Source organism: Pleurodeles waltl, chromosome 8 (assembly GCF_031143425.1).
Source record: "Pleurodeles waltl isolate 20211129_DDA chromosome 8, aPleWal1.hap1.20221129, whole genome shotgun sequence".
Classification (NCBI taxonomy): domain Eukaryota; kingdom Metazoa; phylum Chordata; class Amphibia; order Caudata; family Salamandridae; genus Pleurodeles; species Pleurodeles waltl.
In genome coordinates this window covers 808799849-808825790 of record NC_090447.1, presented here as the reverse complement: position 1 = coordinate 808825790, position 25942 = coordinate 808799849, and the positions used below count along the sequence as shown (strand labels likewise).

Below are 25942 nucleotides of genomic sequence, written 5' to 3'. Positions count from 1 at the left end.
TTATGTTTTGATCCAGACCACTAAAGAGTCAGTTCTGACCTAGTGGTTAAGATCTTATACTCTCACTCTGAAGGTTAAGGGTTTGAGTTCAAGGGTCTCAATAGATATCAATCTGTTCAAATGTTCATTTTACATAATGAAAAGATACAACATGACTTTCAAAGTTTTTTTTCTATTTCAATTTTCTTTAAAACACCTCTTTTTATGTATATCCTGCCCCAGAGCTTCAAACAAACTTCTCTTTCACTCTCTACGTCTTCCACCGCTTTCTGTAAATTAGGCAGGTGTTAGTGAATACTCATCATTGTTCCCACAATCAATAGTATTATTGGATGGAGTGTGATAGTTATGTTTTAATCCAGGGCAGTGAAGGATTACTTGCTGCCTGGTGGGTAAGGTCTTGGACTTTTCTCTGAAGGTTAAGGGTTGAAGTCCTGAGATCACAATGGTAACGTGTATGTCCAATTGACACACTGGAGGAAAATCACATTTTTAAAAATGTGAATTTGCTGAGAAACGCTTACTTTCTAGTGTCTGCTGTTGCAGGCCCAGGTGTTGGGTGTATGCAAAAGATCCCTAGATATAGAATGGTGGCCCTCAAATGTTCTTCTCCACTTAGCTGCACTTCATTGTAGGGAACACTCAAGACAGTATAAACCATTGCCAAATGGTCACCATTATGTAGTAGACAACGACTCTAAGCAAATCCAAAATGGTGATTATGCTTCCTGTGACATTTCTGCTTAATATTTACAGTCACACAGTAAAATAAGCAGAAAGATCATCAACTCACAGCATCCCAGCACAAAGTCCTTTTTTTCGACAGATTCATGAGACTTTATTGTCATTGTTACTTTTTCCCCTTTTGTGGCCTAATTGGCCTCATCTGGGAAGTGGCAACCACCATGCCAGGTGTCTTGATGTGTTAAATCAAGAACCTAAATAAATAATCTATCAGATCTTCCAGGCCAGCATGAGTAACTTCCTGCATTTCTTTGTGTTAGCCTCCCACCTAAACACTTATCCATCTTATTCCTGCATTCCCTCAGACCCAGATGCACTCTTGCTCCACACAACTCTCACCTGATAATACAAACAACATAAAATATCAACACCCTCCTACCAAAAGGGCATATATTTTAAAGGTTGTGATAGGTTTTGTGGGCCTGATTCATTGGGAATCATGAACCCAATTGTGGACCTAGTACACAACTTAACAATATCCCAACGTTTGGTTGACTCAAGTCTGTCCCCATCTACTAATAGTTTAAAATCTACCAGAGAATACCCACAGTTTTCTCATCCAAGCTTATGCCGAGCTTCCGGTGCACAGGCAATCATAGATTCCTACCTCTTACACTTCTCAGCTATGTCAAGTGGCAGATTCATGGCTAATTCTCACACAACATTACAGCGTGGGCATGAGCACGGACTAGAAGCAACATATTTACAAACTCTGCCCATAACAGTAGTTATACAAATTCACACATTGCACATGTACAGCGCACAGTCATAGCCCAAAACAATTGCTACTAAGTTGGGAACTCGCTGTGTATGCTCAGAATGGCTTTTAGTACTCAAATTGGGCTACATCCCTGCCTTTATAGCTTCAAGAAGAAACGTATGAGATGTCGTACAATGGTTTTTAGTTTTGCCAAAAATATTTTTAAAATCCATTCCATTCTAAGTTTTCTTCATTGCCTCATAACTTCTCCAATTAATAACTTGTGTGAGGCTGTAGAAAAACAGTATGCCAGTGCTTTCTTGGCATAGCGACCACATGCTCCTGGCTATCTGCATCACAGAGTCTCCATCTCAGCAGTTAAAGAAGCAAGATATGATCACCCACGGGGAGCTCCAGATGAAAGAGGTATCTGGGGTCTATGTGCGCTTTCTAGAGAGAAACAGGATGGCAAAATCCATTGGTTTTAGTTGATTTTTGATGCAGTGTTCCATGAATAGCTCCATGCTTTTCCCTTCTGCTGTTCTGGTAGACCCATAATGCATACACTGTTGTGACTCAACCACCCCTCTGCGGCATTTCCTCAGAACTGCAGCCTCCTAGTCATGTCTTTAAGCTTTTTAAAAGCTTATTTTGCTTTATCCGGATTGCAGTGCGAAATAAAAGCACCCAAGAAACTGCTGCTGGGCTGTATGAGTGAGCAAATGGTATTTCATAGCAAGGGCAGGTGTCACCACCGTAGACCACAGCCAGCCTACTTCTCTCAATTCATGGCCAAATTGGGCCCCAGTTAGTTGTACTTATCACACAACTGTATATCGCTTCATCAAACCTTACAGATACACCTTTTCTAAGAAACACCCACCAGCTGCGAGGTCTTATCTCTCTCTATTCATCTGCTCCATGCATTATTGTACAATTTAGCATGGCAACAGTGACCTCATCCTTGAGGGATCATTCTAAGTGCCGGGTGCCCCACTTACTGCTTTTGAAACAGCTATCCTGACTTTTTATTTGGGCATGGTGCCACGCTAATCTAACATGTATGCCTGGGTCTGGTAATGCGAGGACCAGAACCTATTCTGTGACTGGAAGGCTTGCACCAGATGTACCAACAGATAAAGAACTGGACCAATGTCCACACCCTGGGTGCATCACATAAAGCAGATGTGGCAGTATACCATGTTTTGTGAATAAGTATTGGGACCAGACCTTTTTCACTGAAATGGGAGACCCAGAAGTTTGAACTGACATTCGGTGTGTGTGTGTGTCAAGTGCATGTATGTGCAGTGAGTGTGAAGCATATGTATGGTAGTAGGACTCTGTGTGTGGTGATAGTCTGAGAACAGAGACCAGTGAGATGCATTTTAAATGGCCCTTGGTTTAGCACTGCACACGAAGGGTGGATTCAGCCTTTGCAGACAATGGAAGTGTACCAACTGCAATCCTGTGGCTCCAGAATGAAGATAAAGCCATTGAAGTGAACGAGGATGAAGACAGGGCTCCTCTTCGAATTCAATGAGGATCTCGTTAGCAAAAGTGAAGATATACTTATCACACAACTGTGGTTTCCAATTATCATATCAATCAAGGAGATCCACAAGTTAAGTTTTACTTTAAGCTTTGTGACATACAACCAGCAGGGCAGCCAGAAAGAAGTCAACTGTCTACATTCAAACATACACGTTCTACCCTACATTCTACATTTCCTTCCAACCCTCAGTGTTCCACCCACAAGCCATTAACCAGACCCCTATACAATAACAATACTGACAATCATTTTTACATCATTACTTAGAAACTGAAAACAAATTATATACTATGTGAAATGGAAAAACATTAAAATATAAGTTAAAATAATTAAAAATGTTCTTGCACAATAAACTCTTTATGTCACATAGTCCCAAAATCATACTGCTGTTTTCCTTTCCCTTGGTGTTCTTATACACACCCGGTTCCGCTCATCAGAACCACGTTGCTTCTCCTTTGCATCCAAATTTTCCATGCTATGTGTGCCTACTGGTCCTCTTTGTATGGCCAACTTTTCTTTATTCCACCATTTACCATCTTCCAGACTGACCACATGCTTCTTCACACACACCAATTTCTTGGGATTTGAAATTTTTTCCATTGACACTTCTAAACCATTCATCCACAGCCACACCAGTTTATTTGCTGCATGTGTTTCCTTGAATAACGCAAAAGGTGACAGCCCTGTGACCACATTGGAAGTCGTACTTAAAGTCCAGACTAAATCTTCCAATTCTTTTTTTCACTCTAACCCATTCACCAATGACAAATGGACATTGTCTTTGATTACATGATTGCACCTTTGTACCAATCCATTACTTCTTGGATGGTACAATGAGGTAGTCACAAGTCTCAACCCCCAGCTGTTTATTAACTTTCCAAGATCTTCTGACGTGAACTGCACACCATTGTCTGTGACTTTTTCAGACGGGGCACTTTCCCTCATGAACAACTCATGTAAAAAATTTACAATTTCCCCAGTGTTATCTGACCTGACAAACTTTACCTCTGGCCAATGTGAATAATAATCTACCAACACAATACCATACCTGTAGTTCTCTTTCAGCATATTCATGGGTCCAATGATGTCCATGCCCAGTTTGACTCATGGTTTCCTTGACTCCGATACTGCCTCCACTGGGATTTGGCACTGTCACCTGTGATTTATCACTCATAGAACAAGCTACACATTCTCTTACCCAATGTTCCACTTCCCTGTCCAATCCAGGCCACTAAAACATGTCCCTAATTCTCCTTTTCACAACTCTCATCCCTACATGCCCTTCATGAGCTAACTTTATTATCTTCTTTCTCATACCTTGAGGCACCACTAGCAAATGATTTCATCTCAAAATACCTTCTGACATACTCCTCTCCTCAAAAATCTTACTTGTAAACTTTCAGAGATTCATCAACTTTTCCCTACGCAACCCTTTATCAAACCATGAAATAAATTCTTGTAGCACATACAACCAGAAGGGCAGCTATGATGAAGACAAATGCCTACTTTCATACATACTAGTTTGCCCCTACATTCCACATCCCATCCAACCCCCAGTTTTCCACCCATGAGCCACCAGCCCACAGAGTTACACCCACGAGTTATCAGTGAGATCCAACAAAAGGGCTGCATTAGTTCTTCCTTATATCTGTAAGTGGTGAGGTGTGTGACAGCAGTTTCTATTGTTAAAGGTGAAGCGGTTTCTAGACAGGACCTGTGCTTTTGTCTGTCCCCGATTACTGCTTCAGTAAGACTGATGACAGCCAGTTGTAGAGATATCACACTTCATTGTGCCATTGTTTTGAAAACTCCTGCATGGAGTCTGCATCATTGCTACTAGGGGTGTGAGAAATCTGCGTGATTACGAAACAAATCCTGCAGCATTATGTGTAATTATGCAAAGTTCACATCTATCATTTGGGGCCATATGTACGAACACTTTTTCCCATAGAGACAGAATGGGGGAAAACCTTTGCTACATCTGGCCCTTGGTTCTTTATTTTAGCATGAAACACGTCTTTGCATCAATTTTTGATGCAAGGACACATTTTGCGATAAAAGAGTGCAAAAATAATCACCACAAACAACAGCCGATTACATTCAGTTGTTTCCATTCATTAGGTGTACATTTTTAATGCAAATCGCACATTTGTATTCAAATTTTACCGCAAATGGCATATAATTACATGAGGTGGTGTAAAAACTTAATTTTTGGTTTTTGCAAAATAAGCATGAAGTGAAATATTACGTGAGTCACGCCAGCGTGATTTAAATTCGCCTATGCCTTATTGTTACCTCCTGTAAGAGTCATCACCTAGCACAAAGCCTGTGCCTGAGGAACAGACAGAAAATTACATTTGAAAGAAAACCACCCAAACCCGCTTCTGGAAACATAGACAGTGAATTCACATCCCCTGTCTGGAAAATGTGATTACAAGTGAGATACAATTCCCCTCACTTTGTTCCAGTTTAATGTCCTTCATGTCCATGATAGGGAGTGCTCTGGAGACTACACAAAGGACTGTGGTTTGATCAAAGCTACTGTCTAAAAGATAGACAGTCTCCCACAGGAAAGAGGACATCGCCTGAGGTCTGTACTTTCTTCTGGAGGAGCTGATAGCCTACTTAAAGCACAGAAGCCTGTCAACTTACTGAGAAAGGGAAGGAGTGTGCCTGACCCTGTAGGTAGAAAAGTCCCAAAGGAGAAGCCCAATGTGTTCCTGGTGTAGGGACTAGCCAAAGAGAGCAAGGAACTGCAGGGGAGCGCTGTCAAGAGTGGCCCATATGTGGAAGGGGTCCCCCAGGCACCCTAAACATTTCTGGTCTTGAACAACATCAAGCCTACCATACAAATCAAGTATCGAGGTTGATCATCAGCCTGCATGACAGAAGGACTGGTGCTGCCACTGCCAATGTTGGGGTGAGTGGCCCATATGCCAAAACTGCTGAAGTCATCCACGAGGTCAATATCAAGCCGGAGCCTTACCTACCATACGTAGCGTCTGAGCTATACCTAATGCGGATAGGCAGCAACTCTCAAGTATGAGAGCTGCCACAAGAAGCCGTTGCAGGGAAATCTTCGGCGTCTTCAAGGTCTAAACAATGCGGCCGTTGCTGTTAAAGAAACCTGACACATCAGTCTCACACGCACCGGGACAGCAACTCCAAGACACAGGTAACCAACCGCAAAGCTCAACAATTGTGTGAGAATGACAGACTGAATAGCAGCATGATCTGAGCCTTTTTAGGAATAACCGCTAGAAGTGAACTGAACTCTTGAGTGAATACATGCCTGGGAGGTGAATGAATGAAATGCATCAGTGACTAATCAGCGCTGTATCTAAGATTAAATGGCAGGGATTACTGGCCCTGAGGAAATGCAATAGCAGGGAGAGGGTGTTGAACATAGCAGCTCAAGAGCACAAACAGATTTCTAACCTGCAACGCATACCCCTAATTACACTGTGTATTAATTTATGCTGTGTGATTAAAGAACTTGCTTTTATTTAAAAAAAAAATAACCAATTGGCTGGACAATATGTTATTATGTGTGTCAAATGACTATTGATTTCTAAGCTGTTTCCCCCACACTCTCTCCATGAGGAGCCTTTGACTGCTTGTCCTCTGTACCCTAAGAGTTAAGTGCAGAAAGGCCCAGTATCAGAGACATAGTAGGAAGGACTCCAGGACACCAGTGACTAACCGTCTCCACCTCCATAACTGGGGTCCAATAGCCTCTGTCTGCCCTGTGACCCCCAGAATGGGGTCTGACAATAATACAATCATTCAGGCAACTGTTCCCATCATATCATGAAACACATTCTTATTTCAGGTATGATGGTTGGTCATTATAACTCAGCATTACAGATATTTAGAATGAATGCTATGGTTAATACTATCGAGACTGTGCTTTTGTTTTAAGTCTATCAACATATATCTCAAACATTCTTCCAAAGAAGGCTACTTACATGCTACTAAATAAGTGTTATGCTATGATCCTAGTATATTTCTAAGTTTTCTAACTACTTTGAAACAAGCTATATCAGACAATTTTAGATCTTTTGTAGCCCCCATACCAAATTTACCCAGGTTTATTTTACTTTCACTTTACTTTTGCATGAATGCAAAGAATGTCAAATTCTATAGTAGTTTTCTCTCCAAGAAAATCAACTTGTCACAAGGAATGCCATGTCGAACATGAATATGGGCATGGAGCTGAAACAGGTAATTTAATGATTTTTTGAGTGCACACATTTGCTGGCTAGCAGAATTAAACTTTTAGTGTCAGTCAGTCAAAGATTTATTGTTTCAGCAGTTATGCCGTAACAATTAAAAACATACACTATTACAGTAAGTATCACATTAAAACAATCTCAAAAACATGTAGACATAAAAACAGCCTGTGAGAAAATTATATGATTCTCCTCTCTCTGTATCAACATGTTTACCATAAGGCAATCTGGGAAAATTACCTATTATCCTCCAGCCTACAAATTCATCGTACTAGAATCATAGCAAAATAGTCTAACTGTAGAGCAATTATTGAAGTGCAAGTGTGAAATAATCATCCGACTACACCGTATCAAATCAAGTTTCCTTTGGGCAGAAGGAATATTAGATCATACAAAATGATATGAACTGACAAAGCGGAAGCCAATGTAAAATACCTTTAGCCATTTATAAGAGATAAAGTACCCCCCCTGCTGTACATTATAAGGATATTGCAAGTCACCAGGGAATTCCATAACCATATAGAGGATCGAGGCTGAGTTCCTTTATCAGGTTATGGAACTCTGAGGTGACTTACAACATTCTTATCATGTACACCAGTGGGTACTTTATCTCATGTAATACATGGTAATAAAATTACCTTTCTCACAAACCACTTAAAACCTTGGGGTTTAGCAAGAATAAAAATAAAAAGCTCTAGTGCAAAATTAAACACATCAGAAACCTGTTAGACATTTGTGCTGAACAGACATTAGAAACAGTTCAATACAAGTCAGTTTGTTTAACAAAAAAAAGAAAAAAAAGCTGCAGTAGCTCAGAATGTGTAGAAACATGCAGAAAAATTCTAGCTTTGCTCTCTCTAAGGAGTGCAAAAAATAAACATGCTCTCTGCTTGCCATTGTAAGCTATTAAAATAGAGCAGAAGAAAGAAAAGCAATGTTCAGTTTGCATATGGTAAACAGCTTCTTTAGTTATGCTTCATGACCTGACCTGACTGTAATAGGTTTTAATAGTTGAGTTCTAATGTTTTTTCTTTATATGTAACTCAGTGACTGCAGGGGCTTCTTGCTGCAGCTCTCATCTCTGACTGTTGTAGCTTTTTTAAGTTAGGTGCAGATGAGACGCTGGTATGGTAGGTGAAGCCCCAGTCCGATACTGATCTTGTGGATGATTTCAGCAGTTGTGGCACATGGTCCGATCAGGGCGCGCAACCCAACACTGGCAGCAGCAACACCAGTCTTTCAGTCATACGGGCTGATGATCAGTCTTGATTTGTGTACAAGGCTTGATGATGTTCATGACCAGAAATGTTTAGGGAGACCGCGACGCCTTTCACATACAGGCGGCTCATGACTTCGATCCCTTTAAGTCGCTCACACTCTCTGGCTAATCCCCACACAAGGAACACAACAAGCTTCTTCTGGACAATCTCTCTACCTACAAGGCGCAATCCTTCCCTCTATGGTAGCAGGCATTGGGATGTCAGAACCAGACAGTAATAACCTATGATAGTGGAGTTTTGAAAATCTTTCTTTATATTTGGCAACTGGGTGTGTCACAAGTCACCGATTATAAAGAAATCAGAGACTGGCGTTTATCCAGGGATTACAGAATCCCAAGTATTATATGCTGATTATATTAGTAAAGTGAATGAGTCCATTTAAACACAATAGTGTACCCTTGCAACATTATATCTATGACTATAAAACACTCAGGGTAGACTAAAACAGCACCCACTCCTGCTGTACAAAATTATTCTCGTTTAATTAAAATGAACAATAATGTATCTAGGTAATAATAATTCTGCTGACAGTCTGTTAAAGATTAATCAAGACATGTGGGCCAATAAAATAACACCTCCAGTGAGCAGGTCCTGACCAGCTCTCCCAGCTCCAGGCTCTCGGCCCAGCGCCAGAACCTCCGACCAAGCTCTGACCTGCCTCCCTGCCAGGTTCACTGCCCATTTTCCGCCCCGCAGCACCAAGGTCTCCTGTCCGCTGCACTGCCCTTAGGGTCCCACTACCCCACGCTCCTGGTTTCCCGCTCTTTTACCAGTGCTCTCTCCCCTCCCCCCCCCGGACCTATTTAATGAAGGCTGCAGCGCACCTCCACTGAGCAGGCCCTGACCAGGTTTACCTGCGCCAGGCCCTCTCACCATTCTCCGACCTACCTTCCTGCCATGCCCACTGCCCAGGTTCTGCTCCCTGCAGCACCAAGGTCTCCTGTCCCCAGGAGCCTTGTCAGCTGCATTGCCCTTGGGGTCTCATTCCCTCACACTCCTGATTCCCACCCTTCCCACGCTCTTGGCTTCCCACTCTTTTCGTTCTCTTTCACCTCCTAACATCCCTCTGCCCCCTCCAGGACCTATTTGATGGAGGTCACAGTGCAGCTCCAGTGAGCAGGTCCTGACCAGCTCTCCCAGCGCCAGGCTCTGCAGAGTGTCAGGCCCTCTGACCTGCCTCCCTGCCAGGTCCACTGCCCAGGTTCGGCTCCCCTGCAGCACCAAGGTCTCCTGTCCCCAGGAGCCGCATCAGCTGCATTGCCCTAGGATCCTGCTCCCCCAGGCTCCTGGTTCCTGTCCTTCCCACACTCCTGGTTTCAAGCTCTTTTCCCACCCTCCTGCCTTTCAGCACCCCTCCCCGAGGCCTATTTTAAGGAGGCCGCAGCACGGCCACGCTGCAGGCGCACCAAAGGCAATCCTGTCTGCACCCGTCCGTGCCAGGAACCTTGGGAGACCTCGAAACCCCTGCAGATATTCTGCCACTGATCTTCGTCCCCTAGAGCCCGGTTGCAACAACTACTACCTGGCATCACCTAGCTCCACAGCAGGACCATTCAACTGCCACTTCACCTCTATGTCAGGGCCGAGTGCCCGTACAGTATCCCTTATTTCACCGTCAGGCCAACCAAGAGCACACCGGGCCAACTCAGGTGCATCTTACTCAAGGCCAGATCCCTCTGCCAGCATGCCACTCAAATTTGGGACACCATCTGCACCCTGACGTAACCTTCATCACTGAAACCTGGATCACTCCAGCTTCCACACCGGACATCACCACAGCAATCCCCACTGGTTACAAGATAAAACACCAGCATTGCGCCATCAAACATGGAGGCGGCATCGCCGTCATACCCAAGAAGTCGATCTCCTGCACAATCGCCAACAACCAGACCACCCGAAATCGTGGAAAACATGAACTTCCAGCTCTACACCAACAAAAACACCACCATCAAAGGCATCATTGCCTATGGACCACCAGGACCATGGACCGGAATCAGCAACACCATCGCTGAATTCATCACTCCTCTTGCCATAGATTCTGCACACTACATCTTCCTGGGAGACCTCAACTTCCTCCTAGACGACTGACCTCGTGGAAAAAACTGGCAGGACACACGCTGGACACCATTTTCTCATCTAGCAGCAGAATTAGATAGACCCACGCCTCGGACCTCACCTGGTCGGGCCACTCCATCGTACACTTCACCATCACCGGACACACCCGCGCCATCCCTAACCTCTGCAGCTGGACCAAGGTCTATCAGCAACATTGGACCGACACTCTCAGTGCCACTCAGCTTAACTACCCCCTGCAATCTGGACCACGCAGTACAGAACTTTAACAACTGGATCACCAACGCCGCCGACCAAGTCGCTCCAACCAAACCAGCTAAAGCTCACAGACCAGCCAAGTAAGCTATTCGGTACACCCCAGAACACAGCAAAACCAAACACAGATGCAAACAACTTGAAAGAAGATGGCACACCAGCAAAAAATAAATCAACAGAGCCACTTACAAATCAGCCCTCAACGCCTACCACTGACAGATCAGAGCAGTGAAGAGTGAGGCCCTGATCTTTCAGATTGATACTAGTGCCAAGCAAACCAAGGAACTCTTCACCATTGTCAGAGAGTTCACCTGCCCTGCAGCCACCGAAAACTCAATCCCCGAGTCACAGAAAAGTTCTATGACAATATCGCCAACCATTTCCACAACAAAATAGCAACATTCTACAAGAACTTCAATCCTCAAACCTCCAACTCCCCCAACCTCCAATCAACCACCACTACCGATCACCCACTCAACACCTGGAAACAACTTGGTGACACAGATACAACTGCCCTTATGAGTCCATCCACTCCAGAGCACTCACAAACCCCTGTCCCCACTGACTCTTCAACCTCAGTAGGGAAGAGATCAGCCGCCAACTCACCACCATCATCATCAACGCTTCACTTACCTCAGCCACCTTTCCCAACGCCTGGAAACACTCAGACCTCTCCTCAAGAAACTCTTAGCAGATCCCAACAAACTACCTATCGACTCATCTCGTTGCTCCCTTTCCCTGCCAAAGTCCTGGAGAAGGCCATCAACCTCAAACTCACTGAACACCTGGAGAGAAAGAACCTACTAGACTCTTCCCAATTAAGTTTCAGAACCAACCAGAGCACACAGACAGCTCTGATCGCTGCCTCAGACAACATATGCGCCATACTCGACAAAGGAGAATCTGCTGTCCTCATCCTGCTCAACCCATCTGTCACCTTCAATGGGGTTTTCCACCACACACTCATCCACTGCATGCGCCAGATTGAAAATACTGATGAACCGCTCAGATGGATGGCATCTTTCCTCACAGGGCGCACCCAGAAAGTCTGCCTCCCACCCCATTATATCGCAAGCCAAGCATAACATCTGCACCATTCCCCTGGGCTCGTCACTTAGCCCCACCCTCTTCATCTACATGACTCCCCTCAGGGACATCGTCAGATCGCGCAACATCATCATCTCCTATGCAGAGGACACTCAGCTCGTCCTATCACTCTCTGCCAACCCCACTGCTACCAGGACAAATTTTCACAACTGCATGAAGAATGTTTCGGCATGGATGAAGGACAACTGCTTAAAGGTGAACACAGACAAGACAGAAGTTCTCATCTTTTGGCAAAAACACCGCCCTCAAACAATTCCTGGAGGTGGCCAGGGCTCGGCCTCAGCCCCACGCTGAAAGACCATGCTAGTAACCTCTGCATCATCCTAGACAGTGAACTCGCCATGAGACATCAGGTCAACTCCGTCGCCTCAGCCTACTTCCACACACTTCACATGCTTCAGAACATTTTCAAGTAGCTCCACACCAAAACCAGAAAGACAATTACTCATGCCCTCATTACTAGCCGTCTTGACTATGGAAATGCACTCTATGCAGGTACTACCACCAAACTCATGCAAAGGCTCCAATCAATATAGAATGTGGCACCCAGACAGATGCTCGACCTGGCCAAGACAGCCCACATCTCCCGCCACCTGTAAGACCTTCACTGGCTACCGGTCCAGATGAGATGCCACGTTAAGCTCCTTACCGATGCCTACAAAGCCCTTCATGACCAAGGACTTGCATACCTGAACCAATGTCTGAACTTCCACCACCCCCACAGGAATGTCCACTCTGCACACCTGGCCCTCACACACATCATGTCACTCCTTCTCCCATCTTGCCGCTAAGGCTTGGAACGCTCTCCCCCTCCACCTGAGTACCTCCCCTAAGCTGACCAAATTCAGGAAAGGGCTCAAGACCTGGCACTCCAATTGAGACCTGCTCCAAGCGCCTCAATACCCTCACAGGTGGCAAGCCTCGCTCTACAAATACTTGATTGATTGATTGTACAAATCTTGTAACCTTCCAAGCAACTTATATATAGGAAGCTACTGCCTGGTAGGTTTCCATTAGGTCAGTTCTATAACAGATTAAAAGCATGGTTCTGCAGCACCTCAGATTAAATTTATAAACAGTGGTGGGATGTAATACCGTCACATTTTCAGTGAAATATTGCACAGCAGCATGAAATGCATAATTGTTCCTGGACCATCTAAAGTGCAGTGATATATTTCAGATCTGCTTCCAGGGGGCCTTGGTATATGATTTGCTAAAGACCTGCACCTGTAAAGTTTCCAGTCTGAACTTAAGATATATGGTCCTTTTTGCATGTGGAAATAAGTCCAGTTCTTGGTTGCTTTTAAACACTTCAAGGACTGACACTATTATTAGTTGTAGCTCCAAGATGAACATGAGTGGTTAACATGTGATCTCAACCCCCAACCTGAAGTTCAACTGATGGGTGGCTATCCTGCAGAATAGCCCTTAGATGGTTTGGATATTCTGGAAGCCTAGGATTCACCTACCTTGTTTTTCCCTGGCTGACAGAGCTGCCTACACTATGGACCCGATATTTTACCTGCAGCCTAGAAACAACACATGGTAGTCTAGCCAAACTCCTATTCAGACCACTGGATCCGTGGAGCCTTAAGAGTCTAAATAACCACACCACAAAGGCTTCAAATTGGTGACAGGCCCATACTGCATGTACCTGATGGTGTAGGATTTCAAATTCTGCTTCTTCAGACCTTAGATCTCATCATCTCCAGAAGCCTGGATGTGTCATCCTTGGTCAGGTTAGTGTAACAGAAGCCAGTGAACAAGGTACCAACAAGTCATTCCCTGAAGATCTGGTTAACATGACAAGATTAGAACGCAACCTGAAGTGTTGATGGAGGAAAACCTTCACAGAGGCCAATAAAGTTAGTTCTAAGATCTACATGAGAGGATACACTGTGCTAAAAAGGTATTATGCAACACAAACAGGACATCATAGCATGGTCCAATGCATCCCTTTAACAAGGCATAAACCCAACAACTGAAATATTCACCACAACACTGCCGAAACTATCATCCTATCCTGAATCTCCTCTTCTGGATAATGGAAAGTGAGGGATACCTCCAAGAGGAAGTGGGTATGAATGGCAATAAGAGGTCCTAAATATTGAAATGCTGACATTAGAGAAAACACACTTCTATCAGTGGACAACTGGAAATCATGATCCTCCAATATCAGTCTATGATTTATGACATGGTTGACTGATATTCTTTTGGATAACATGAAACAAGTTAGCACTAGTCACAGAATCATTCTTATTGGTTTATTCAACTATTTTTGCCACTTGGAGTCATTCAGTTCAAATGGGCATCTGATCAACCAATAATAAACATCACCCGAGTCATACAACCAGGCTGCTTGTTATCACCACATCTTTCCCCAAACAAATACCATGCTTTCATTGTCAAAGTTAATTACACATTACTATATCCATTTTAAAAAGTATGCTGAAGACACACAGCTACACGCACAGGTGTGGAACAAGCCTAAAATGAGAGATACGATCTCCAATGATTGGAGGTACTAGTACTAATGTATGAAAGAAAACAATCTGTCAGAATATCAGTAATAAATAGAGATCCTAATGAAAATTGAATCCACTCAGAATACACCTGCTTTCCTAATAGTGGCGGCTTCTTGTTTTTGAAAGTGGTGGGTCGATCAGGCGGATATTATTGACCAACTTTCAGGCTCTCCAGGAATGCCCTTAGGTGCAATCCCAAAGCTCTCAAACGTGGTCCATTATGAATAGTGTTTATAACAGGCCGCAATTAAGAGCTCTGGAGTACTTACCTACTCCTCTCCCGCAGTACTTGGCAAAAAGACAGCAAGGATTCCCAGAACCAACTCCCCAGACGCTGCTCTCAAGCTGCTGGCCAGCATGGGAGAAGCACCAGGATTGTCAGGAGCAGGCTGGCTCAGCGTTCCTACGGGGCCTCAGGACTGCGCCTGCTCTCCACGCAGCTGTCTAAGACAGCTTGAGTTGGAGAGATTTGAAATGCATATCAGGATGGCTGTCACAAAACAGCTGGCCAATGTGACATGCGCAGTTTAAACTTTAAGTGTGCACCAATACTCCTCTCCTGCTGCCATTCAGGAGTAATGGCCTCGCCACAACACTTAGCTCGGCGGGCTGGCTGGCTTCACTGAAAAATAAAATGGTAATAAAAGCATTTTTTTACCTTTTTATTTTTCATGTTTGCTGTGATGGCACAGGGGCAGGGCAACGTTCCTCCGCCATAATGAAGGAACCGCCACCCACGGAAATGTGAGCAACTAGCAAAGAAAAACAAAATAGCAGGGGGTCTGGTTTGATACTGGGCTCTATATTAACCACCATATCTCAGATTTTAGTTAAACTATTGATGCTGAGAAGCGGTCTCACATTACTCCAGAGTGGCTACTGCATCAAACTGACAAGGTATTAGTAGTACTCCAGCTAGATTGCATCATGTTAGACAATGAAAGGAAACTAGGAAATTTTAAAAGTCCAAGAAGATACAGAATTCAGCAGTGATCATATAAGAAATCAGGCCAATATTGATCCAGCCTTAAAAGCTGCTCCATCAGCAAACAGTGCAGAAAAGGGTTAAACCCTAAATATTGCAGCCTTTACGAAAGCACAGAAGTGAAAAAGCTTTTGCAATGCAATGGGTCTCGCATTTGCTTCAGTTAGAGCTATTGGTGTTGTAAATTCATAACTGGACTTTTCTTGCCACATAAATTAGTCAGTCCTGCCTCATAAATTGGTCTTTTCTGCCACATAAATCCAGTGGCCATGCGTATATAACTAAAGCACTTCCATTTCCCTTCTTACTCAATCTGCAACTAAAAATGAAAATGTTGTCATTTAGCATCCTAATTTAAATGTGTCATGCTAATTCCAATACAATACAGCTTTCACCACCCCACCATCAGAGTTGCTGACTGGCTATCACAATTCCCAAAACAAGACAGTCATGGAGGAGTAACAAGAGAAATAGACTTGAAGGGTCACCCAAATATAAGAAGAGTTCAAACAGTATTAGGTTGGCCTGAATCATAGTCATAATGGCAATAGGAAGAGATTAATTAAAACATATACAATTATCTTATAAACCCAATAAAAACCTTTATCAGAAATAAATGTTTAGCATTAGACTATAAGGCTCAGAACTGCCCTTAGAGGACAGCACAATAAAAATATCATTTGTAAGAAATATGGTCATGTAACCATATAATTAGCCCTAGAGAGCATAACCACATGAAAATAGAATGGCTTAAAGTAATGTAATGCAACCATATATCTAGCCGCTAGAGGGTGTAGTGCCTTACACATTTTCAAGCCTAGCAGGCCTTCTGTAATACTAAGGTCCTTATAAAACAAACTACTCTAGGCTGTAAAAAAAAAAAGTTCCACACAAAAGAGAGCTTAAAAGGGACTGAATGGTGGGAGACACAGATGACCTGAACAGAAAGAGTATGACATGCCGAATGTTTTGGTGGTGGTCTCACTGTCCTAGGACCACCTAGGTCGAGTTATGGGCAAAAATGTTGTGAAAAAGAATGCTTGCAAAGCATTATGGATCAAGTTTTTCCGAGTGCAGTGAATATTGTAGTAATGGTTCTCCCAATGTGTTGGGAGAGACGCTTTGCGGATTTCTGTGTTTTTTAGTGAAGCATTTATCAGTTATAAGCGTTTTTGGGAAAGCTAAGGAGCGTGAAGGGGAGAGCCTAAAGAAATGACTCTGATTAGGTAACAGTGTGAACAATGTGAACAGTGCTCCAGTACCGACCATAGAGATTGCGCTATTGGCACTTGTCACGCTGTGAGCTCGGTTAGGGCCATGGCTGCCATGCAGGACAAAGGGGAGAGACAAAAGAAAAGAAAAAAAGGTCACTTAGGCTGAAGTATATCGGCAATTGTGCAATTATCCATGGTACAGGTTCACTCTGCAAGGCGGTAACAAAACTGCCCCAAGGCGTGACAAACATAAAGCAATTATCAATGACATCAAGGAATTTTTGAAAGTCAGGCCCACACCGAGTGAAAGTGATGTGGGCATGGTTAAAAAGCCCACAAAACTTACAACCGGTAAAACGCTTGCGCGCTTGACCTAAAAAGGACAAATGAGGCTGAAACATTCTTGGAATTGTTTGTGGTCCAAGGGGACACGCCATAGCAGTTTGACCCTGAATGCCTATTTTGTAGGGTGGCAAAGACTAATTTGCATAAAGTTGGTCCATGTTTGACAAGCAAAAGCCAAGCTAAAGAGCATCAAAACGGAATGTATCCAAAGTAATATCAGTGGCATTGATTGCTGCACACATTTCCATCCATCACTTGTTGGTGCACAAATTCTTGTAACCCAGATACATCCATATTTGGTGTGTACACTGGAATGCCTTAAGCCTGCACCTGAGGAACAGATTCCATTTGGTGCCTCTTCAAACATACCCCTTCAAAGAGGCATCTTCAAGCCATCTTCGAAACCACTGACTTTTAAAAGCCTCTCAGAAGTTGGAAATTCACCCAGTCATAGGTCAAGTAACCTAATGAAGTTAAAATAACTACAATGTATCAATCCACTGAACCTTGTCTTCTTAAAGTAGGAGTAAAATGTGTATTTTAGATACTGATGTTTTAATTTGGGGAAATTACTGCATACCTAATTTTAATAAAGTGATGCTATTGGTGTTGGGCAGAATGAGGTAGATACATCAAAGTGCTTAGGATATGACTTTTTCCCTTTCCGATGCAAGACTGCACATGATGCTGTCCCAGCCCAGCCAGCATTTCAGCTCTAATCCTGGCATGTGACTTTGTGCAGGACTACTAATATTGCAATCAATGGTAAGATGTGACTGACTTAGAACCAACTTATCTGAAGCAAATTTGGTATGCAACTGACCAGCCTCCCAGAAGTGATCTTGGAATGTGACAATGCAATCCTCAATCCTGCTGAAATGCCAATAAAAAGATATGCAGCATACTTTGCTCCAAGTCTGTGTTATAATGTTGCCCCATGTCATGTGGCACACTCACCAAGTCCATGCTCTATAGCCAGAAGTCGTCTGCCTTCTGAGACTCGTAGGTTTATTTATTTTTTAACCTTTTAGTTCTCGCCTATGGACACCTTCAGTCGACTGCTGTCAAAGACTTGTGAATTATATTGGATTTGGATCAGCCCCTCACTCATGATTGGATGGCTTTATGCCTACCTCCAGTGCTTAATTTGTGCTTGTTGTTTCCGGTGCTGAGCACCAGCACTTATTTTTTTAGGGCTGGCGCTTATTCTTCTGCCTCAAGCATTTGCTGTGAGCAAAAGACACATATGGGAAGGATGGAGGAAAAAAACGAAAAAGCGGCACAAAGGAAGAAAGTAGACAGCTGCAAGAGTGAGCTGAAGGTGCAGGAAGTGGCTTTAAATGGATTGAAGAGGCCCCTGATGGCTTTAGGATTACGCCGCCTCAGTATTCCGTGTTCCCACATTTAATTGCAGCAGCCGCGTTTTTAAAAGGAGGGCTTTGGGCACCGGAACGTTTTTATTTACAAATTATGCACTGCCTACCTCACTTTCGTGCTTCTGATTCCCAAGGAATCCCTCTCTATTATTGTGTTTGTCCTGCCAAGAAGCATTTCAGAGTCACAGTGCTTAGGTTGGATGACATGTATTCTTCCACTGTCGACATCAGATTTTTCACTGAAGTGCATATGATCAACTAATTGATTTCTCTGCTGCTCCTTGGCGCCCACACTGTCACTTTTAAAAGACGTGTTCCTTTCTCAAAGCCCCTATATTTATTAGAACTATGGCCTCTTGCACCTGCAACCTACCAAAATGTTTTTTTCAACCATTCCAAATATGGTCACCTGCGCATGTGCCCATACGTACAGTAGGCATCTGGGAACCTTTTTTGTTATCTATCAAGAAATTCCAATCACGGATGGACACCGAGGATTCACTTGAATCCAAAGGCCATCTATAAATGGTGTTTCTTTAAAGAAATCAAAATGAATTCAAAGATGGCCACCGAGCATGCAAAGGTATTTATGGTGGCCAACACTGAATCATGTTTCTTAACTTATAAGAAAATCCATTCAAAGACGGCTACCGTTGGAATGTATGCATCTGATGCGGTCATATCGGAATGCATTTTCCTATATGTTAAGAAACGTCGTTTACAGATGGCCAAGGTAGATCAGCACCTCAGTGGTGGACATTTGTGAGTTTCTTAAAGCATACGAAAATACATTCAAATATAAACCTCTGCGGAAGTGCTCACATTCACAAAGTCCATCTGAGGAAGATAAAAAAGCATTGGCAAAGCCAACAGATTTCACGAGCGACACCTACGGGCTTTTCCAATGCTTGAGGATAGAACTGTGTGCACTAAATAAAACACGTTAAATGAGGTTGGTTTATGAATCAGTATTAGCTGTAAGACACTTAACTCGGGGCAACTTAGCAGAGATGTGACTAACAGCTCCCCAACCATACATATATTAGAGGCAGGGTAAACAGATACAGTCGTATAAGTAATAAATACAAAGTTGGGTATTAGCAATATCATAAAAAGAAATGTTGCCTACATAAATATAGAGATTACTATATGTAAACACCAATTGCTTTTTTGGCTTCCAGGAAAGACTCAGTGGGGGTCCACGGAATTCAATAATGATTCAGTAAGAGTCCCCAGGTTCCAGTAATTATAACCTGGGGTGTCTACAGAAGTCAAAATGTTAGGAGCCACTGGTCTAGACTTAAGGTCCCAAATTTCCTAGGTGCTAAAAAACACAAACTTATTGACTGCTGAAATTCGAAATAATGTACATTGTTTTTCATGTAACTCAATAATGCCCTGATTACTTAACAGTAATCCTCATTACTCTTAGTTCTACTCTTCCACTACCAGTACTTACGTTATGAGGGTTATCCCCTATCCGAACAGGAAATACCCTTTCGCCCCACCCAACCTCCAGGTCCGCCATAAAACCACTCAATAGGAAGATACCCTGACATATCAAGCACACAAAGGCCTAAACTGGGAGGGTGGGAGGCAACTGAGGCAAGGACAAGCAGGACTAAGCGTAATGAGGATTACCGATAAGTAATCAGGGCATTGCCTCTACATCCCTCGACCCAGTCCTTACGACATGAGGCATATCAAAGAACCTCGAAGGAAGGCCTTTGTGTAGGCCTGGAAAGAGAAAGAAGCACACAGCACAAGCAGAAATGAAATGCAGTGCTCTTTAATGAATATACAAAAACAGTCAGAATGAAGGTTTCTTTGCAACTGCCTGTACAACCCCATAACCCAAATTTCCAGTGGCCTGCTGAGCACAGTTCAATCGACAGTGTCTGTTGAAAGTGGAGTCCGAAGCCCAGGTACCCGCCCTACAAATCTTTGTCTAAGAGACCCCAGACAAAGCAGCCAAGGAGGCCGAGAGACCCCCTAGTGGACTGGGCCTGGATAGATACAGGGCAAGGCAACCCATCTCTCTCATAAGCCAGGATGATCGTCTCCTTAAGCCAACGACAGAGGGTCAATTTGGAGGCTGCCTCACCACGACCAGCAACCCCAAAAGTCACAAAAAGACTGTCAGAGGACCTCAAAGGGGTAGTACGTTCCACATAACAGACATGGCATGTTTCACATCCAAGGTGTGGAGCAGACACTGTTTCAGAGAAGAAGAAGGACAAAAGGTAGGAAGAATCAGCTTCTGGGAAGAATGGAAGAGGGAACCAACTATAGGAAGGAAGCCGGATCTAGACAGAGGACCGCAGCATCCTTCAGAAACCTCAGAAAAGGTGGTTAACAACGCAAAGCAGTCAGCTGCCCCAGCCGCCTTACCAAAGTAATTTGAGATTGACATAAAACAGAGACTCAAAAGGAGCAGACTGAAGAGCATGAAGAACAACAGAAAGATCCCAACGAGGGACGGATGATCTCACCACTGATGCAGAAAGGAAAATTTTTGAAACAACTGCGAAACAAAAGGAGATGCAGAAGAAAACCTAGAGACAGGATCTTGAAAGGCCCAGATAGCAGCCAAATGACTCTTCAGGGTGGAAAGAGCATAACCCTTACCGAACCCATATACAAAAAACTGGAGGAGAGCAGAAACAGGACAAGAAACTGGTAAAGGAAACACCAAGAAGCAAAATGAGCCCAATGCTTAGAATAGGAGGAGAGTGTGGCCCGTCTTCTGGAACCCTGCACAAAGGACACAAGATGATCCGGCAAACCATTCCTCAGCAGATTTTGCTGTTCAGCAGCCAGACCACAAGCATCAGGGAAAGCAGAAGAGAGGGACCCAGATGCCTCACGAGGGAGGGAACCCACGGAAGACCCCAAGGACAAAGAACTGCTAGTATCGGCAGTAAGGGAAAACAGGACCTGTGGTGCCAGAAAGGGAGGACCGCCACCACCAAGCCCCCTCAAATCTCACCTTCAAAAGAAAGGAATGGACCAGAGGAAAAGGAGAAAAAGCATATAACAGACTCCGAGGCCATTGGACCGCCAGAGCGTCCACCCCAGGCCTTCACTTCTGGGCTCCTGGAGCAGAACAGAGGAAGAAGGGTATTCCGCCTCGAGGCAAACAGATCCAGGCAGGGATACCCAAACCACCTGCAAATCATGCAAAACACCATAGGAGAGAGCCTCAGTTCCAGAGAAGAGGGATACCTCTGACTCAGAGTCCACCACCACATTGTCCACTCCCCTAAAATGATGGGCACGAAGGGACTATAGATGACTCTCTGCCCAATGCACAATCGAGCGTGCTACCAGATCCAGAGAGTGACTGTGAGTACTGCGCTAATGGTTTATATAGGCCACAGCCACCGTTTTGTCGGAATAAATCAACACATTGCAAACAAACAGGTGAGGTTGAAAATGACGGAGGGCCCTGTCCACTGCAGACAACTCTCTCCAATTGGACAAATTATGTGCTTCTGTGGGAAGCCTTTGTCCTTGAACCACCCGGGACCCTGGGGTAGCACCCCATCCCAAAAGACTGGTATCCGTCACCAGCACCACAGGAGAGAGATGCATCAACACCCCATGGCCAAATTCGGTGTGCCCAACCACAAGTGTAGACAAGGGACCACTGCCGGGGATAGAGGTACCAACTAAGACAGGTCCAATATTGGCTGAGTCACAAATGGAAGAAGATGTTACAGCAACAGCCTCAGATGAAGACGGGCCCAAAGAACTGTGAAGACAGCTGTCGCCGTGTGACCCTGAACTTCCATCTAAAGTCCCAGCGGGGCTGATAAATGATCCAACAATGTCTGAACTAGGCCCTGTAACTTGGAGATCCACAACTGAGGCAGAAACACCTTGCCCAGAACTGTGTCGAAGTCTGCACTGATAAACAACTTCCTGGTGTCCGGTTGGAGATGGCACATGGGAAGATTCAGAAGGAACCCATGGTCGCTTAGCATAGAAAGGGTCTGTTCCAGATGCAGATGGAATAGCTGGAGGGATGGAGCCTGAAGAAGCCAGTCGTCCAAGTAAGAGAAAATGGAAATCCTTCAAAGATGGAGAGAAGCCACCAGTGGCACCACAACCTTCGTAAATACCCTTGGGGATGAACGAAGACCGAAGGGCAGGACACAAAACTGCCAGTGGTGACCCAGCACAGCAAACTTCAAAAACCGGTGAGAATTCAGATCCACTGGAACATGAAAGTAGGCATTGTTAAGATCTAACGTGGCCAGGACAGTGTCCTTCTGAATCAATGGGATAACACTGAAGCCTCTTAGCAGAATGCTTCACCATCGTAGAACCAGGCCCAGCCAATACCAAACAAAGATAAAATCATCAACAACAATGCCCAAGCATCAGTACCTCTTATAGCACTGTTGCGTTACCAAAACAGCTGAGCAATCACGTGCACCACCCAGGAAGGCGGAAGCAGCGACCATGCTACCGCTACACAAGGGCAGCAAAAAGCGGGCGTGGTACGCCAAGAAACAAGGACTGTAATCAATCCGGTAAACCACAACATACTGGTCCAGGGCTGCAACCATGCAGCTACATGGGACACCTCAAAAAGGAGAAGGAAAGCCCACAACCGGCGCCCTGCATCACAATGCTAGAAAGTAGGTGCCACCACACAGGACAAAACCGAGCATAACCCGACCAATGCACAGGGACATAACGCTCCATGCAGCCATGGGATGAACTGGCAAGAGCTCACAATCATCGCCAAGCAGCGCTGAAACATACATGCAGACAAGACGTGAGCCCATCGCTATCCCACCGTCACTCGTTGCTCACTCAGAGGTCACCTGGTCCCCTAGAGGCTTGCAAAAGGCGAAGCCTGGCAGTCACCTCAGCGTCACCTGTGAATCTGTTCCGAACAGGAAACCAAACAGGACGTCTTCCTTTTGGTAGGTGTTTTTATGCCTGTCCTGGAGAGTGGGTGGGGCAAAAGAGTGTTTCCTGTACAGAAAGAGGATAACCCTCATGAAGTAAGCGACTGGGTCAAGGATGAGGGACGTTGAGGTAATGAATTGATACTGTTCATGAGATCCGAGTTTTATAGTACTAGACATTCTTAAGGATTTGTTGAGGGTGAAAGCATGTGGAATCTTCACAGGACAATTGCCCATTCAAATCATGTAAAGAGTTCTTCCATGACCCTCTCCGGCACATGCTAATTTCCAAAGATTTGAAGCAGAACTGCTAACTCAATCATAGGATTTCAGTTTCACCTGTGGCCCTCCTTGCTCAGTGACCAATCAGAGCTCTCCGAAGTCAGCCTTTACTGCTTATACCGGAGACCAATAGCTACACACATTGAGCACAGTTCAAAATACATCAACAGCAAGAACCTAGGCAGGGGTGAACACAGGGACATAACTTACAAGAGAACAGAGTGGTGCAAGATCATTTTACTACTTAATAGCACCCAGTGACAAGCTGCTTACAGAAAGGTGTGGCCAATGAATGTACAGTTGGAAAGACATCTATATAAATAATAAAAATGTTTATTTAGGCAAAAAACTTAATACAAACATAAACCATACAAATGCAAAAACTAATCACAGTTCACAGTCATATCAATGCTTTTACAACACCAAAAAAATGGCCAAACCAAACTTCATATCAAAATACGTCATTATTTAATAATTATATGGCAGTTATTTAATTACAAGCAGCACATTTCAAAAACAAGCAAAGGCAAAGCCAACAGTTCTTGTTTTGGCAACCCGGTCTAATTCTTGTTTTTACTATTTTTGATAGTGAGCATATGCCACTAAAAGAAAAAAAATGTTGCTCACAGAAGGTAACTCAATTAACATTATATTAGAATCACACCGAGCCCATTGTTGTAATTATTTAACCAGTGGTAAAGGCGGTCGGGAGACTCGTCTGTCGGACAAAGCAGCTCAGGGAACCTTTTAAAACGAAGACAGGTGTTAATGAAATATTAACCAAAATGTGCTTTGAAATTCATAATAAGTGTGTTACTTTAACCTTTTGCAACAGATACAGTCTACTGTAAAAGAACATGCTGGTGACAGGTTGCAAAATTCAACCGTCTACGAATGACAGCAAAATCGGAGATAGCAGTCAGTTACTATTAGGAAACAAAGATTGGGGCTCAAAGTTTCCTCGGGAATCACGTGAGCGGGTATGGCCAATGTCAGCCCTCGACTTCACATTGCCAGTTACAAATTACCATCATTGGTTACACATTTCTATCTTCTAAACAGTACCACCATCAAAAGCCGCTCAGTCATAATTTGTAACGTGTGCCATTCGGAAAAGTGTCCTTCACCACAGATCACTGCCACATACGTACAAAAATACACATTACTGTTGTTCTGAGGTCCGGTATCGCTCGTTTATCTTTCTTTCGCTTAAAACTATGTATACAAGATTTATGATAAAACAGAAAATGTTACATTGTGCCGTTTTCAAACTCGTCCAGTCTTCTTACCTTGAAGGGTACTGACGCTTTCCATTTCAGTTTTAAATGTTTTTCTTTTCAGAGTGCAGCACACAGGAGGAGGTGCCCATGCAACTCTGCTACATGTTACGCTTCCCTTCAAAAAATTGCCACAAGTTTAACTTTGTTTCTTATGCCCCTTAAAAAGAAACCCACGCATTTCTTTTGTTTTCAAAACTGAATGCCTTGCGGGTTCTAAAAACAATGGTTGGTGACTGCGAGAGTTTGGCAAGCCATGTACATCATTTTCTCGAAGCTTTTGTGAAACGGAGTGTGCACAGAGAACTTAAAGAACCTCGTAGAAAACTTTACACGACGGCGAAAGATGTAAATGAACATGGAATGAAGATCAGGTACGTGATCACATTTGGTCAGTTATCATCCATCTACACTTCATTGTTAGAAACAGGAAGTAGGATGCTGCTCTCCTCAGCTTGGTGGCCGGAAGTTGTTCGTATTACCATAGAGCTCTGTAGTCCACATGAGTCTCTATGGTTATGTTCGGCGCTAGTTCAATGTGTACGAGGGGAACATGTGCTGTAGCAGAGTGCGCGCAGAAAGGGAAGGTGTTCAGACATAGCAAGCGCTCATGCGTTCGATTATATATTATTAGGAAGTGCTTATGTTAAAAAAAAAAAAACACCCACATTGGGGAAAATGTTTGTCGCTTGCACCTTCGAAGAATGCTTATCCAACCCACATTGTAAGGTTTGGTGCCTGACTCCTACCTCTGGCTTACCGCGTGCCCCCTGCAAGCGCGCCTGGTCCTTAGTAAGTAAACTTACAAGGGGACATGTATAGGTCAATTAACCTTTTGAATTCCATGGAGTATCCTAATCATGCAGTGACTACTGAATCAATAACTAACATTAATAATCAAGAACATTCTATGGTAAAACACCTCAAAACCATCTACTCATGAATAACCACAACTCAGTAAGAGTTAAACAAATTTTTATTTCCCTATTAATTACAATTCTAAATGATCCGTTAGTTCACTCTTTATTCAATCCACTCAATTATTAATTCGTTAATGAATAACATCATCACAAAAA

The 25942-nt window shown here is 43.8% G+C and overlaps 1 protein-coding gene across 1 annotated transcript in view; it reads right to left on the bottom strand.

Annotated features, from left to right (window-relative positions):
- Nucleotides 1-25306, bottom strand: part of TMTC4 (transmembrane O-mannosyltransferase targeting cadherins 4) — a 446521-nt gene extending 421215 nt beyond the window's left edge. Inside the window, exon 1 of the mRNA XM_069205065.1 lies at nt 24879-25306. The gene's annotated coding sequence lies outside the window, so the exon portion shown is untranslated. The remainder of the gene's footprint in view (nt 1-24878) is intronic.
- Between the last annotated feature and the right edge of the window lie 636 nt (nt 25307-25942).